The 14,041-nt window shown below is 42.3% G+C and overlaps 1 protein-coding gene across 4 annotated transcripts in view; it reads right to left on the bottom strand.

Moving 5' to 3' along the window:
• plxdc2b (plexin domain containing 2b) overlaps nt 1–14,041 on the bottom strand; it is a 351,187-nt gene that overhangs the window by 85,245 nt on the left and 251,901 nt on the right. The gene's annotated exons all lie outside the window — the stretch shown is intronic.

The following is a 14,041-nucleotide window of genomic DNA, read 5'->3' as shown; positions in this document are numbered from 1 at the left end:
TAATGGTTCCTCATTTTCGTCACCAACCTTTGACAAAAATATAGCAGCTGGCTCAACAAGACTGTCCCATTTGATCATATTACAATTAAATATCATGACCCCAAATGTTCTTTACTGTGTAGCAGTTGTATGATTGCTAGGCATTTCAACATCTCATTGAAAGCACAGGTATGCCAATTCAGGAAAGAAATACACTTCCGAGATTCCTCTTTTAGCCTATTCTACTACTGCGTTTAGATTAGATTATAATGTTGCCTTTTCATGTAAATTTATAAAATTTGCACAAGTCTTTCTGTCATCCATGGATCCTGTGCTTCGATCTAGATCTTTAACACAGATAGTGATGAGCAATGAACCTAAAAGTGGAGCTCAAAAACAATGACCATTAGCAACTAAAATAACAAGGTGTGGAGCTGGATGAACACAGCAGGCCAAGCAGCATCTTAGGAGCACAAAAGCTGACATTTCGGGTCGAGGCCCATCTTCAGGACTTTTTTTTTTCTGAAGAAGAAGGGTCTCAACCCAAAACGTCAGCTTTCCTGCTCCTCTGATGCTGCTTGGCCTGCTGTGTTCATCCAGCTCCACACCTTGTTATCTCGAATTCTCCAGCATCTGCAGTTCCCATTATCCCTGACCATTAGCAACAGATTTTCAAAATGAACTACTGTTAATAATAATTCTTCGTCTACAAGAATAGAACCTGGAAGCAGTTCCTTCCACAATTAAGGAGATGCTCTTCAATCCCACCCAAATTTGTCTTTTAAAGTAGTCAAGATCTAGATTCCATGCCCTGTGCTGGTAGGCTTGAAGATGGGGGAGGTCACAATATCCTGCATGTGGACCTTCCGCTGCTGACCCACCACTTGCAGTGGTGAGTAAGGTGGGGCCAGGCTAAGCTTATATCTGCCTGCGTATAGGAAAATGAAAGGTGACTTGATTGAAACACATAAGATTCTGAGAGGTCTCAACAGGGCGGGTGGACTGTGTCACAGCATAGGGACACAGGCAGACCATCCAGGATGGAAATGGGGAGAAATTTCTTCATCTAGAGAGTGATAGTCCTTTGGAATTCTCTGTCATGGAAACAGATTGAGGCCAAAACACAAGTTAGACATAGAAAGTGGGGGCAAGATACTGAGTTGGATGATCAGCCATAATCTTACAGAGTGGGTGAGCAGGTTCTTCCTTACTAGCTGCATTGGGGTGATGCTGTCATCTGGACACTCCCTCTGAAGAGGTATAGACTTTTTCGAATTAAAATGTAGACACATTTGTCAGGGCAATGTTGAGGGAAGCTATGGCCTGCAGTGGGAGGGTGAATTAGAAGAAGCCACGTGGGCCCCTGTCTGATCACTGGCATGATATCTCCAGGCACTTGCCAGACCTCAGTCTCAGCGCAGGTCCCATCAGCTGTAGGAAAGATCTTGTCGTTTCCCCAGTCTCCACACAATTAGTAATAATTTGATTAAATGGATTAGCCACTTCAGACAGGCAAATCTGGCCAGAAGCAGGAACACGTTAGCTGACCAATCTTACTCCATCATTTCAAACTTGCTTCCCTGCCCCACTTTCATACCGTTGTCCACAGGATCTGTAATAGTCTGCTCAGTCTTTCCTGGCTTAGATTTGCTACCCTTATTATCGGTACAACTCGGGGGCCTCAATTCAATCCATGGGAGCAATTTCTAACTCAAAGTGCCCACTTGGTGTGTTTTCTTCCATTTCTTTGATCACTCTTTAATTGGTGCCATCCAGTTTGTTTCAAGATCCTTTATTCTCCCAGGGTTATAACTTAATGCTGTTTGACATTTATAACTTTCCATTATATTGTACATTGAGTGTAGTTTACTGGTGTGAACCCTGATGTATAACCATGTAAAACCTCTGCTATGTCCTGGGTGCTCTTCTGTATGTGCCCTGAAGCATTCAGTACCACCTGACTCCTAAAAATATTACTACTGCTACTGCATTTATCTTCTAAATTCTCCAGGGGCCTACAGCCTGCTTTGATAACAGCTATTCTTGCCTTTAGCCAAACCCTAATGGTATTGCTCCTGTACAGAAAGTTATTTTAAACTATAATATATTTTTTGCTCATTCTCAGTTGTTCTTGTAGATCACCATTTTGTCAACCTTCATGCCCTTATTTTGATGCTGGGATCAAATAGGGATTATGTTTGCATCTCATTATCTTTGAAGGAGTTCTTCTTTACCTCTGTTGTGGTAATTTCCTCACCAGGTTCAAGTCCTTTGGTTTGATTTTTATCTCCAAATGAAGGCAGAAATGTGGTTAAGAAAGTAAAACGAAAGTCCAATTCACAGTTCATTCCCAACCCTGATATTTTTGTGTGGCCTTTTCAGAAGTTGGCATGGGCTTGAAACAAAAACCCCACATATACCTCTCCTAGACCCTGGGTTGGCATTGTCAGACCACAGAGAACTTAAATTTGCTTCGCTATGCTGTGTTCACATGTTCTCACAGGTTTTGCAATTAGAAAGAAAGCCAGCAGGTTTGACAATTCACGAATAGGGCCTGTCAAGGAGTCTGAAAGATTACTGCAGGTAAATGTTAGATGTTTTGACACCATTGAATGTTGCTACTGAATACTGAATTGTAAAGTAAGTGCTTTTCTAATGTAGTGATTTATCAAATGGCTCTGCCTTACACTGAACAATATTGTGTAACCATTGTTAAGCATTTTAGTATCTTTCCCAATGGGCAAAGTGACATAATATAATTAAACTACAGGAAAATGTATAAAGAAACCCTTTTTTTTGTTTTAGACTGAGATGTAAATATCCAGTGATTTATAACTTTGAAAAGTGTGGTCCTAGTTTATAGTATAAAATCTAAGTACCTACTTAATTGATTGTCAGGCAAGCTGATTTGAAATGGAACTGAATCTGCAGCTTTAAAAACAGGTGTCCTGTACTTTAGTCTCAATGGATTCCATTGCTAACATTTGGTAGCTGGGCCTGTTGAGGATGATAGGTTACAGGTTAGAAACACCACAACAATTATCTCAGAGGAGAGTGGGGAGCACGGTGAAGAGATGTTTACATTTTGATTGATAGCTTTAAAAAACCATTAAAGGATTTTCTGCCTTTGATGTAACTGAATAAGGGATTGATTTTATAATAGATTAATCACTTAAAGAAATTACCATTTTTAATGGTTTCATGAAGATATTTTTTGTTATGAAATGTTTTTGAATATGACAGCTTTATATGTCACTTTTAAATATATCATAGCTTGTCTATAATGGATACTATATGAGTTACAGTGAGAATACATGGTGACATGGAGAGAGAACCATGGCAAGAGGAGAAATGGAGGCGTATGGGAAAGTGAAGGAGGCATGTAGGCATGAGTGGGCATAAGGACCTGAGGATATGAATTTGCATTGACGGTAGGATACCATAGGATGGTATGTTGAATATGAAGGAGCATTGGTGGCATAAGAGATTAATAGGAAACTAATGACATTGAAAGATCAGGGTAAGGAGCACAAAGACAATGTTGGATACCTTGGTCCACGTCCCAGCAAACAGAGGTGGGCCTCATAACCATGGACATTGACATCCATACTCCTCTGATGCAGGCTCGGGGTCAGTGGTAAGATTGGTGTGAGAGAGTCAGGATTGTGGAATTTGTGGTTCTGTGAGAGAACTGGAGTCAAGTCAGGTCCAGGATGGGGAAATTGGGCTTCACTGGAGGCATAGGGGGCTTTTCGGTGGAAGTCAAGGCTATATTATGCTTAGCCAATAATCGGAACATGTTTTAATCCCTTTAAACTTACCTGGTTAGTGACTCAAGTCAGTCAGAACTCTCTGAAGTTTCCAACTCAGTCTTAGAGATGGAATTTATTTTCAGAAGATTCACTGAATCCCTAAGGTATGTAAACAGGCCCTTTGGCATAACATGTCCACACCAGCCCTCCGGAAAGCATCCCACCCGGACCTATCCCTCATAACCCACCTAATCTACACATCCCTGAACACTATGGGCAAGTTAGCATGATCAATCCACCTAGCCTGCAGATTTTTGGACTGTGGGAGGAAACCGGAGCACTCGGAGGAAACCCACACAGACATGGGGAGAATGTGCAAACTCCACACAGACAGTCACCCGAGGGTGAAATTGAACCTGGTGCTGTGACACAGCATGCTAACCGCCGAGCCACCGTACTGGTCATGGCCTGAGGGAAGTTTCAATTTCCTGGCAATTCCTGTGGAACCAACTGCTTTCAGACTTCTGTGAGGTTCTAACGCACACCTCCAGACTATGCATGAGCAACAACTAACTTCCTGAGGGGATATCTGGGCCATTACATTAAATGCACTATATGAGTGTATTAGATTATATAAATACATGAACACAACTGAACAAAGTAGCTAACAGTCATTTATTTCATTTATTCCTTAGGGCAATATGTGACCAACTGAACTCAACCTGCCTTAACTGTCAGTTATCATCCTGGTACATTTTCCATGGCAATGTCTCTACTGATCAGATTCTAAACAAACAGCACTCTATTCTCATACAGGATAAAATATTATTCCCCTTTCAATTGGTATGTTTATGAATGTTCTCATGAATGCAAGATAAAAAGCATTGACAAAATGTTTTTTTTATCAATAGTTAATGCAAGTTGTTGGTGTTAATACTCCTGTTATCCACTAGTTCATGAACATGGCAAATAGCAAATCTGGGCAAACAAACTGTGCAATTATCACTGTGGGATCCACCAGCTATGCCAACATTCCCAAATGTATCACAGTGAAACCTTAAATTCTACCTTCTCACAACTTATTCTACAAATGTAAGTAACCAAGTGATCGTTCATTTTATCACTTATTTACATATTCATGTGACAGACTAGCATCCAGAATTTGTCACTGCTGATGTAAGTATTGATTAGTTTCACGGACAATGTTGCTGTTTCCTTTAATCCACAATGTAATAACCATAGCTCACTTTGTTGAATCATAGGATTGTTACTGTGCAGAAAAGAGGCTATATGATCCATTGTGTCCAGATTGACTCTCTGAATTCACACTTCATCGTGCCATTCTCTCATCTTTACTTCCACAACCCCTGCACGCTGTTTCTTTTTAAACTGTTGTCTAATTCACTTTTGAATGCCTCAGTTGAACAAGCCTCCACTATATTCCCAGACTTTTAACTATTTGCTATGTAATAAAGCTTTTCTTGTATCAATTTTGTTTTTTTTTTGTTTTGCCAATTACATTGAAACTGCCCTCTCATTTTCATGAGTGGGAACAGTTTCTTCCCAATTACCCTGTCCAGACCCCTGATGATTTTGAATGCCTAGACCAGATCTCCTCTCAATCTTCTCCTCACTCTGGATCCTGTTTCTTAATATGTTCAGTGTTTCTGTAGATGCAGACGCTAGTTTTTAATTTGGAGGGTTCAGATCCACACAGAGATACAAAGAAACAAAGAAACCTACAGCACAGGAACAGGCCCTTTGGCCCTCCAAGCCTGCGCCGATCAAGATCCTCTGTCTAACCTGTCATCTATTTTCTAACGGTCTGTGTCCATTTGTTCCCTGCCCATCCATGTACCTGTCCAAATATATCTTAAAAGACGCTAACGTGTCTGTGTCTACCACCTCTGCTGGCAATGCGTTCCAGGCACCCACCACCCTCTGTGTAAAGAACTTTCCACACATATCTCCCTTAAGCTTTCCTCCTCTCACTTTGAACTCATGACCCCTAGTAATTGAGTCTCCCACTCTGGGAAAAAGCTTTTTGCTCTCCACCCTGTCATACCTCTCATGATTTTGTAGACCTCAATCAGGTCCCCCCTCAATCTCCGTCTTTCTAATGAAAATAATCCTAATCTATTCAACCTCTCCTCATAGCTAGCACCCTCCATACCAGGCAACATCCTGGTGAACCTCCTCTGCACCCTCTCCAAAGCATCCACATCCTTTTGGTACTGTGGCGACCAGAACATTACACAGTACTCCAAATGTGGCCGAACCAAAGCCCTATACAACTGTAACATCTCTGGTCCTCAATACCCCGTCCAATGAAGGAAAGCATGCCATATGCCTTCTTGACCACCCTATTGACCTGCGTTGCCACCTTCAGGGAACAATGGACCTGAACACCCAGATCTCTCTGTTCATCAATTTTCCCCAGGACTTTTCCATTTACAAAACCCTCAGTCCTTCACTTTACTGCCACCAAACAAGCAGTGAAGGGGTATTTAACAACTTCACAGACTGGGCTGGTTGTTGTTTAAAAACGGTGCCAGCAGCAGCACAGCCAGTATGTGCCACTGGGAATGCCACCCTGACTCCTGCCCTGTCACATGATTGGGAATGCTCCACGTGTCCTGTTCGCATCACAATTGGCTGGCTCTTCCTATACCACCACCAACCCATTCAAGGTGTGCTAGTTAGACCCACATTGTCAATGATTACATTCTGATTTCCATCTATATGTGTTGCCTGACCTGTTCCATGTTTCCAGCATCAGATCACCGAGCATCTGTGCTGGTGTGCTTTTGTGTTCTCACAGAGTATTACGTTGCTGGTACCTTGTAAATATAGAATTATGTTGTTTGGAAGCAATGTGCTTTAATTAGTTCTTCCAACTTGGATACTTACACAACCCATTCAGGCACTGCAGTAGCCGTGAGAGCAGAATGAACAGAAAACAAAGTTAAACAAAAGGAATCAAAAATTAGAAATCAATTTGTCTCGGGTGAAAATTGGGAATGTACTGGCTCCCTGCAACAAATGAATAGCTGTCTATTTTTAAAGTTTAAACAAGATTTTGCGCATTGTTGTTACATAAGAATAAGTGAAATAGGAGCAGAGGTAGGTCATTTGGCACTTCAAACCTGTCTCGTCATTCAACAAGGTCATGGCTGATCTGCCCCAAGCTTCAACTTCTCTTTCATGCCAACTCCAAATAGCCATGAACTCCCTGACATTTCAAAAGTCTACTTACAAAGACTCTTTAAATTTTTCAGTGATCCAGCCTCCAAAACGCTATTAAGTAGAAAATTCCTATATTCACTACTCTCTGACTACTTCGCCCTCTAAGGGAGTCAGTTCCTACATATCTGTTTTAAGTAAATGTACCCTTATTCTATAACTATGTCTTCTAGTTCTAGGCTCCTTCATTATCCTATTAATATCTACCCTTTCAAAGTCCAGCAGAACATGTAATAACTTTTATGAGGCACCATGTCGAATGCCTTCTAAAAATCCAAACTATATTTAGCAATATTGCTTCTTATATCTTCAAACAACTCTACAAATATCAAACATTCATAAAGTTTTAAGGTAAAGATAGATTTTTGAACAGTAAAGGAATTAAATGTTATGGAGAGCAGGTGGAGCAGTGGAGCTGAGTCTACAAAAAGATCAGCCAGAATCTTACTGAATGGTGGAACAGGCTTGAGGGGCCAGATGGCCTACCACTGCTCTTATTACCTTATGCTCCTATGTTAAATCATGTCGACTGTGTTTGATTATGTTAAATTTTTCTATGTATCTTGCCATTTATTCCTTAATAATGGAGTCTAGCATTTCCCCAATGACAGATATTAGGTGAGCTGGACTATACATTTGCTTGTGTCCCTTCTTTATTGTGCAGAAGCATCACATTTATAGTTTTCCAATGAGCTGGAATCCTCCTGGAATCCAGTGAGCTCTGAAATATTTCGACCAATACCTCCACCATCTCAAACAATCGAAAGAAATGTGGATGCTGGCAACCTGAAACAAAAACAGAAAGTGCTGGATAAACACAGCAAGTCCAGTAGCATCTGCAGAGAAAGAAACTATCTCTGTCACCACTTCTTTTAAAAGCCTTGGATGTAGGAACATCAGGTCCTGGCAGAACTGCCTGAGGTATTGTGCAGGCATGTGCGTGTGGCTGATGGAGTTGTTCATCCAGGCGAATGGTTCTGTCACTGCTAAGACATTTGTATACATGGCTACCTCCGTGAAAATGTTGGCAACCTTCACAGAAAGGAAGATTCAGCAGACCACTTAATGGGTGTTGAGGGTGTATACCTGGCTGAAAAGCCTTACTGTGACCTTGAACCCATTGTAAAAGTAGCCAAGCACTTTGCGATCAGTGCGCCTCCAAGTGCACTGCTACTTATTTAAAGCAGACCGGGCCTAATGCGCATGGAGAAGCTTCAGAAATCTGGGAGCTTCCACTCAAAGTACTCTGAGGGTGGATAGGCTCTCTCTGACAGTATGATAGTGATCCATATGCTTCCTGCCAAGAGTGGCCACAGTTGGGGCTTCGGCAATGGTGCAGGGTCTGTCAGATGGCTAGGGCCATGCAGACCTTGAACAACCAGAGGGCAGCTGCTGCACTCATTGTAGATGCAGCATATCAGGAGCCTGTCTCCAGCTCAGCACACAGATCTCAGCACAGCACAAGTAAACACTTTGATGTACCACAGTGGCACAGTCATTTAAACATCTGATGTCAGATACTGTCGCTTATTTATGATTAATACTCATGATTAATATGAGGTATCCCTCATATTCTTTGTTCAGCGATTGATTCTTTAAGAATACCTTCTGGAACCTGTGAATCCTTAAATGCAGATGTGAAAGGTTCCTGCAGGAATGTGACCCTCTCTGTGTAATGGAGCAGGGGGAAGCAGAGGCTGGATTAATGGATCAGAGTCAATACCTATTAGATGACTTTTGATGATGGTAACCTTGGTTAGAAAGTAGCTGCTTGTTGTGTGTGGGACAGATGCCAGAAGTTTCAAGAATCAAGTTTCTATGGGCCTCCCTAATGTGTACTTGCATGTTCCTGACCCCTGCTACAGGTAAATCACGTGTTACATTTGCAAAGCGCCCTCTTCACCATCTTCCTCATCCAATGATGGTATTGTCTTTCCCAGATTCTGTGTGCAAGGTTCTTCACAATTGCTGTGCCAAACTGTGTGAGGTGTCATCGACAGCGATGATCTGTGGGACTCACACTGGATCAGCTGCACAACAGTCAAGGCAATGGAAGTGCATCTACAGCATTCCTACTGTCCGCTCAGCAGTGGAGTTATGTTTTGCACTGTGCTAGTCTCTGCCTCATCGCAAGGGTTCATGGTTCATTACGTAAGTATGGAGAGGGTAAGCCCTGGCATGAGGTACCATCCCTGGTGTAGTAGCTATGGATTGAACAAACGTGACATTCTTAAGGACATATGCCTCATAGCTACTGCCTGCAAGATGCACACAGACCTTCAGAATTCACTTTCTGCGGTCATATATTACTTCAAAGTTGATAGAATTCAATCTCCTTTTGTTGATGAATGATGCAGCCTGGTTCAATGAAGGCTTGATGTCACATGTGCACTATCGATGATACAGTCTAAATGGCAGAGTTTGAAACTTGAATCTTTCCATTTTCCTGCAATGGGAACTCCACCCATGCAATTCAACAGCCTTGACTGCCATGTTTCCCACTTGAGAGAGTTGCATTAAATTCTGATCTGTGATTTTTCATCAGTTATAATACTCTCCTGGGCACAATTGGCTCATTCTCAGCAAATGGAACTTATCTACAAAATATTGCTATTTAGCAGTAATTTGCTAATGAATGAATTGTGAGCTTGGTCTTACTGACTGAGAACAGGTCAGGATGATTAAGAGTTTACTTTTTCACTTTTGTGTGTGAAATCATTATTGATGGCACCTGTGAAGAACAGCACAACAGCAGTTCTAATCACTGGTAGTAAATAAATCATTTTTCAAAGTGTCAAGAATGTCATCAAAAACGATTACAAATCATCACAGTACTTCTAATCAATTGGTAGCACTATTTGCAACTGACAAGACTCACTTTAGGGCATGAGATCTGCCAGGAAACTGCATTGAACAAAATGCATCCTGTTTCTGTAGCAACCATCAGCAATGTGCATACACTGGTGAGATTGCTCCCCTATAACTTTGCTGAGGGTCACTCATTCGACTTTAGTGCATAATTGAATTAATTTGCTGTTTTGTACATTTATATTGTAATTCAACTAAGTAAGCATAAAATTATGCAATTTCATACATAGCTCCCTCCCTTATGTTGAAGGCTGTTGCTGTGTAACAGTGCATAAGATGGAAAAATGTAGTGTTTGAATACATTATCTGCAAGGATTTACAGAAGTTAAAAAGCAAAAGCTAAAGATTCAGACATAGGTTTTGCAATATTCGCACACTCTATTTAATGTTTTGGATCCAGTGACCTTTTTTCAGAATGGATTGTAGCTAGGAAATGATTGGTATCTGTGATGAAGACAGGGATTGCAGGTGATAAAGGGCATTGAAGATGACTTTTGACCTAAAATGATTAATTCAAAGTTCAATAATTTTAGGATCTGAGTACCTTCTTCGATGTTCTTTATCCACCCCATACCCCTGGCCGTGTCATGACATGCATTGCTTTCATCACAGGCAACCTATTTTCACCAACTGATTGCAGCGACTGTAACAAGGTCAGCCAGTTGGACCTCATAGAGTAGGTGTTTGCTGATCAGGGTTGTTCATCTCGTCCAAGCAGTGAGCCCTGGCTGACAGATAAAAAGGGGAGTGTTCAAGATGCTGACACACTGGTACCTGACTCTGAAAGTTAAGGACTATTCACGTGTAAATAAGGGGAGGCTTGGTGACAGGATACCGGCCTCTGTGGAGTTATTTCACTCATGGTCACTATTGCCAGCCTTTCTTTCTCCCCGGTTCAGCTATCTGCCTAACTGCGGTTCTCTCTCTCTGAACTCCAACTCCAACTAAATTTGGTCCTCCCCCCACCATGCTGTCTTCAGCATATATAACCAACTGTTTCCTAGCTACAATCAGTTCTGAAGAAGGGTCACTGGTCCCAAAATATTAACTCTGCTTTCCCTCCACAGAAGCTAACAGACCAGTCAAGTCTCTCCAACAATTTCTGTTCCTGTTTTGTATTCTCTTTGGACTTGGTTTGGAGTACTTGGTGGTTCACTGTGGTATGTTGAAAGTAACCTGAATTCATTTGCATGTGCTTCCACTGTCTTGTCTACCACTTGTTGTGACTCAATGTAGTAGTGCACTGAAAATCAACTTCTGTCACAAAAGTTCAAACATTTTAAGATATATATTTAAAATTCCCCAATTTACCTGATTCTCAAACTCAGGACCTCTGGTTTCTGTACTTAACAAAAATGAATATTTAATACAAGTCATCAGACTGTAGCTTCAGATAAACAATTATGAACCATCAGCATATAACATTATTAATTAAAATTATTATAATCCTCTTATAAACCCTTGAGCACACACGAGTGCGCACACACACACACACACACACACTCACACTCACACTCACACTCACAGACACATACACCATGGGGGAAAGGTGCATATTTCAATGATACAAAGAAGAATACAGCACTGAACCAGGTCCTGTGCCAACATATTTTGCCCTTCCATACTGTTACAGGATCCATATCCCTCTGTTCCCTTCCTATTCATGTATCTGTTCAAGTGCTTTTTGAATGCTGCTGTTGGGTCTGATAACATCACCTCCTCTGGGAGCATGTTTCAGGCATTCACCACCCTTTGTGTGAAAAACATGCCTCTCACACCTTTTCTAAATTTCCTTTCCCTGCACCTTGAACCCATGTCCCCTAGCAATTGAGCCCTCCATCCTGGGAAAAAGCCTCATACTTTCCACTCCATTGATGCCATTCACAATCTTATAAACTTCTGTCAGGTTGTCCCTCAACCTCTTGCGTTCCAGTGAAAACAAACCCAGCCTATTCTAAATAACATAGTGTGGAGCTGGAGGAATAAAGCAGGTCAGACAGCATCAGAGGAGTAGGAAAGTTGACATTTTGGGTCAGGATCCTTCTTCAGAAATGGGGGAGGGGGAAGGGAGCTTTGAAATAATTAGAGAAAGGAGGGGTGGGGCTGGGGAATGTAGGTGAGGTGGTGATAGGTGAGTGCAGGTAGGGACTGGTGGGGATTGGTCGGTGAGGTGGGAGGAGCAGATAGGCAGGAGAGATGATGAACAGGTTATGTCAGGTCAAGAAGACGGGGATGAGAGGGAGGGTTGGTCATGGAATGAGGCTGGGGGTGGAGAGATTTAAATCTGGTAAAATCCACGTTTAGGCCATTGGGCTGTAGGCTCCCAAGACGGGATATGAGGTGCTGTTCCTGAGGTGGTGTCATTGTGACACTGAAGGAGGCCGAATTACCATCCCACCTACCTTCCCCAGCCCCACCCCTCCTCTCTATTTATTTCAGAGCTTCCTTCCCCCTCCCCCATTTCTGATGAAGAGTCCCAACCCGAAACTTCAGCTTTCCTGCTCCTCTGATGCTGCCTCACCTGCTGTGTTCCTCCAGCTCCACACTGTGTTATCTCTGACTCCAGCATCTGCAGTACTTACTATCTCCCAGCCTATCCTACCATTCTTCAGAGCTAAAATCTCCCATACCAGGCAACATCTAGGTGAACCTTTTCTGTTCCCTCTCCAAAGTATCCACATCCTTCTGGTAGTGTTGTGACCAGAACTGTACACAATATTCTAAGTGTGGTCCAACTAAAGTTCTATAAAGCTGCAGAATAACTTGCCTATCCTTACATTCAATGCCCCTTCTAATGAAGGCAAGCATGCCATTGGCCTTTATTACTATCTTGTCTACCTGCGCTGCCACCCTCAGTGACATGTGGACCTGCACACCCAGATCCTTCTGCATATCAATACTCGTAAGGGTTCTGCCATTTGCTGTATAATTTCCACCTGTACTTGACCTTCTGAAATGCATCACCTCACTCACATTTGTACGGATTAAACTACGTCTGCCATTTTTCTACCATGCTTCCAACTGATCTATATCTGTTATATCCTCAGAAAATTCTCCTCATTATCCACAACTCCATCAATCTTTGTATTGTCTGCAAACTTACTGATTAGACCAGCTGTGTTTTCCTCCAAATCGACACTCCCTTCCCTGAGATCATCCTTCACCAAGGATGGGAAATAATTTACCCCAGAGCCAGCAATTCTGCTGGAAAGAGTTCTATTGGCTGTCAATCTGAAAAACACCTCTTTGTCCCCAATCTCTGCTTTCTGCCAATCAGCCAATCCTCTATCTTGCCCCGATACCATGGGCTCTTATCTTATTTCACAGCCTCCTGTGTGGAAATTCGTCAAAGGCCTTCTGGAAATTCAAATATATCACATCCACTTGCTTTCCTTTGTCTAACTTGCTTATTACCTCCTTAAAAATTTCTGACAGACTTGTCAGGCATGACCTCCCCTTGACAAAGCCATGCTGACTCATCCCTATTTTGCCATGTGCTTCCAAGTACTCTGCAATCTTATCCGCAATAATGTGCTTTAAAATCTCACCAAAGAGATTGGTAACTGGCTTATAATTTCATGATTTCTGCCTCTATCCCTTCTTAAACAGGTTGGGGCATGAGCCATTTTCCAGTCCTCTACAACCCTTCTTGACTCTAGTGATTCCTGAAAGATCACCACCAATGCATTTGACAATGTGGTTGCAGGTGCGATGGAATACAAAATAGGGATTCTGAGCCTGTATACTCCAGGCCTGCTGCATCCTTCGTTCTCTCTGTTTCCCTTTCCATTTTTCTCTTTCTGTTTTCCTTCATCATCGTGGGTAGCCAGAGCGGTGTCAGAGTGTTGTCGGCAGTGGCTGTGCAGCTTGGTGCCTGGGCTGGGTCTGCGGTAGGCCTACAGTGGGGGCAGATGAATCGTCAAAGCTCGGTGGGCCATCTGAATGTGGCATGGACTTGGGCAAGGCACAGCGTGAATTGGCCGTGAGCTCCCAGCGCGGACTGGAAGCAAGTCTACGTAGACAGAAGGTGAGGTCCAGCATGGACTGGAGGTAAGGCCTGCGCAGTCTGCTTGAAGGACTGTAATACTGACATTTTTATTTCTTTGTTTTTCTCATTTATTCCTGAGATCATGTACTTTGGTAACTTTGTACTTAAGATGGCGCAGTAAGTGGCAAATTTGTAAACTTTTCACAGCACT

Source organism: Stegostoma tigrinum, chromosome 2, assembly GCF_030684315.1.
Source record: "Stegostoma tigrinum isolate sSteTig4 chromosome 2, sSteTig4.hap1, whole genome shotgun sequence".
NCBI lineage: Eukaryota > Metazoa > Chordata > Chondrichthyes > Orectolobiformes > Stegostomatidae > Stegostoma > Stegostoma tigrinum.
Note: the sequence above shows the minus strand (reverse complement) of the source record. Positions and strands in the feature narration are given on the sequence as shown.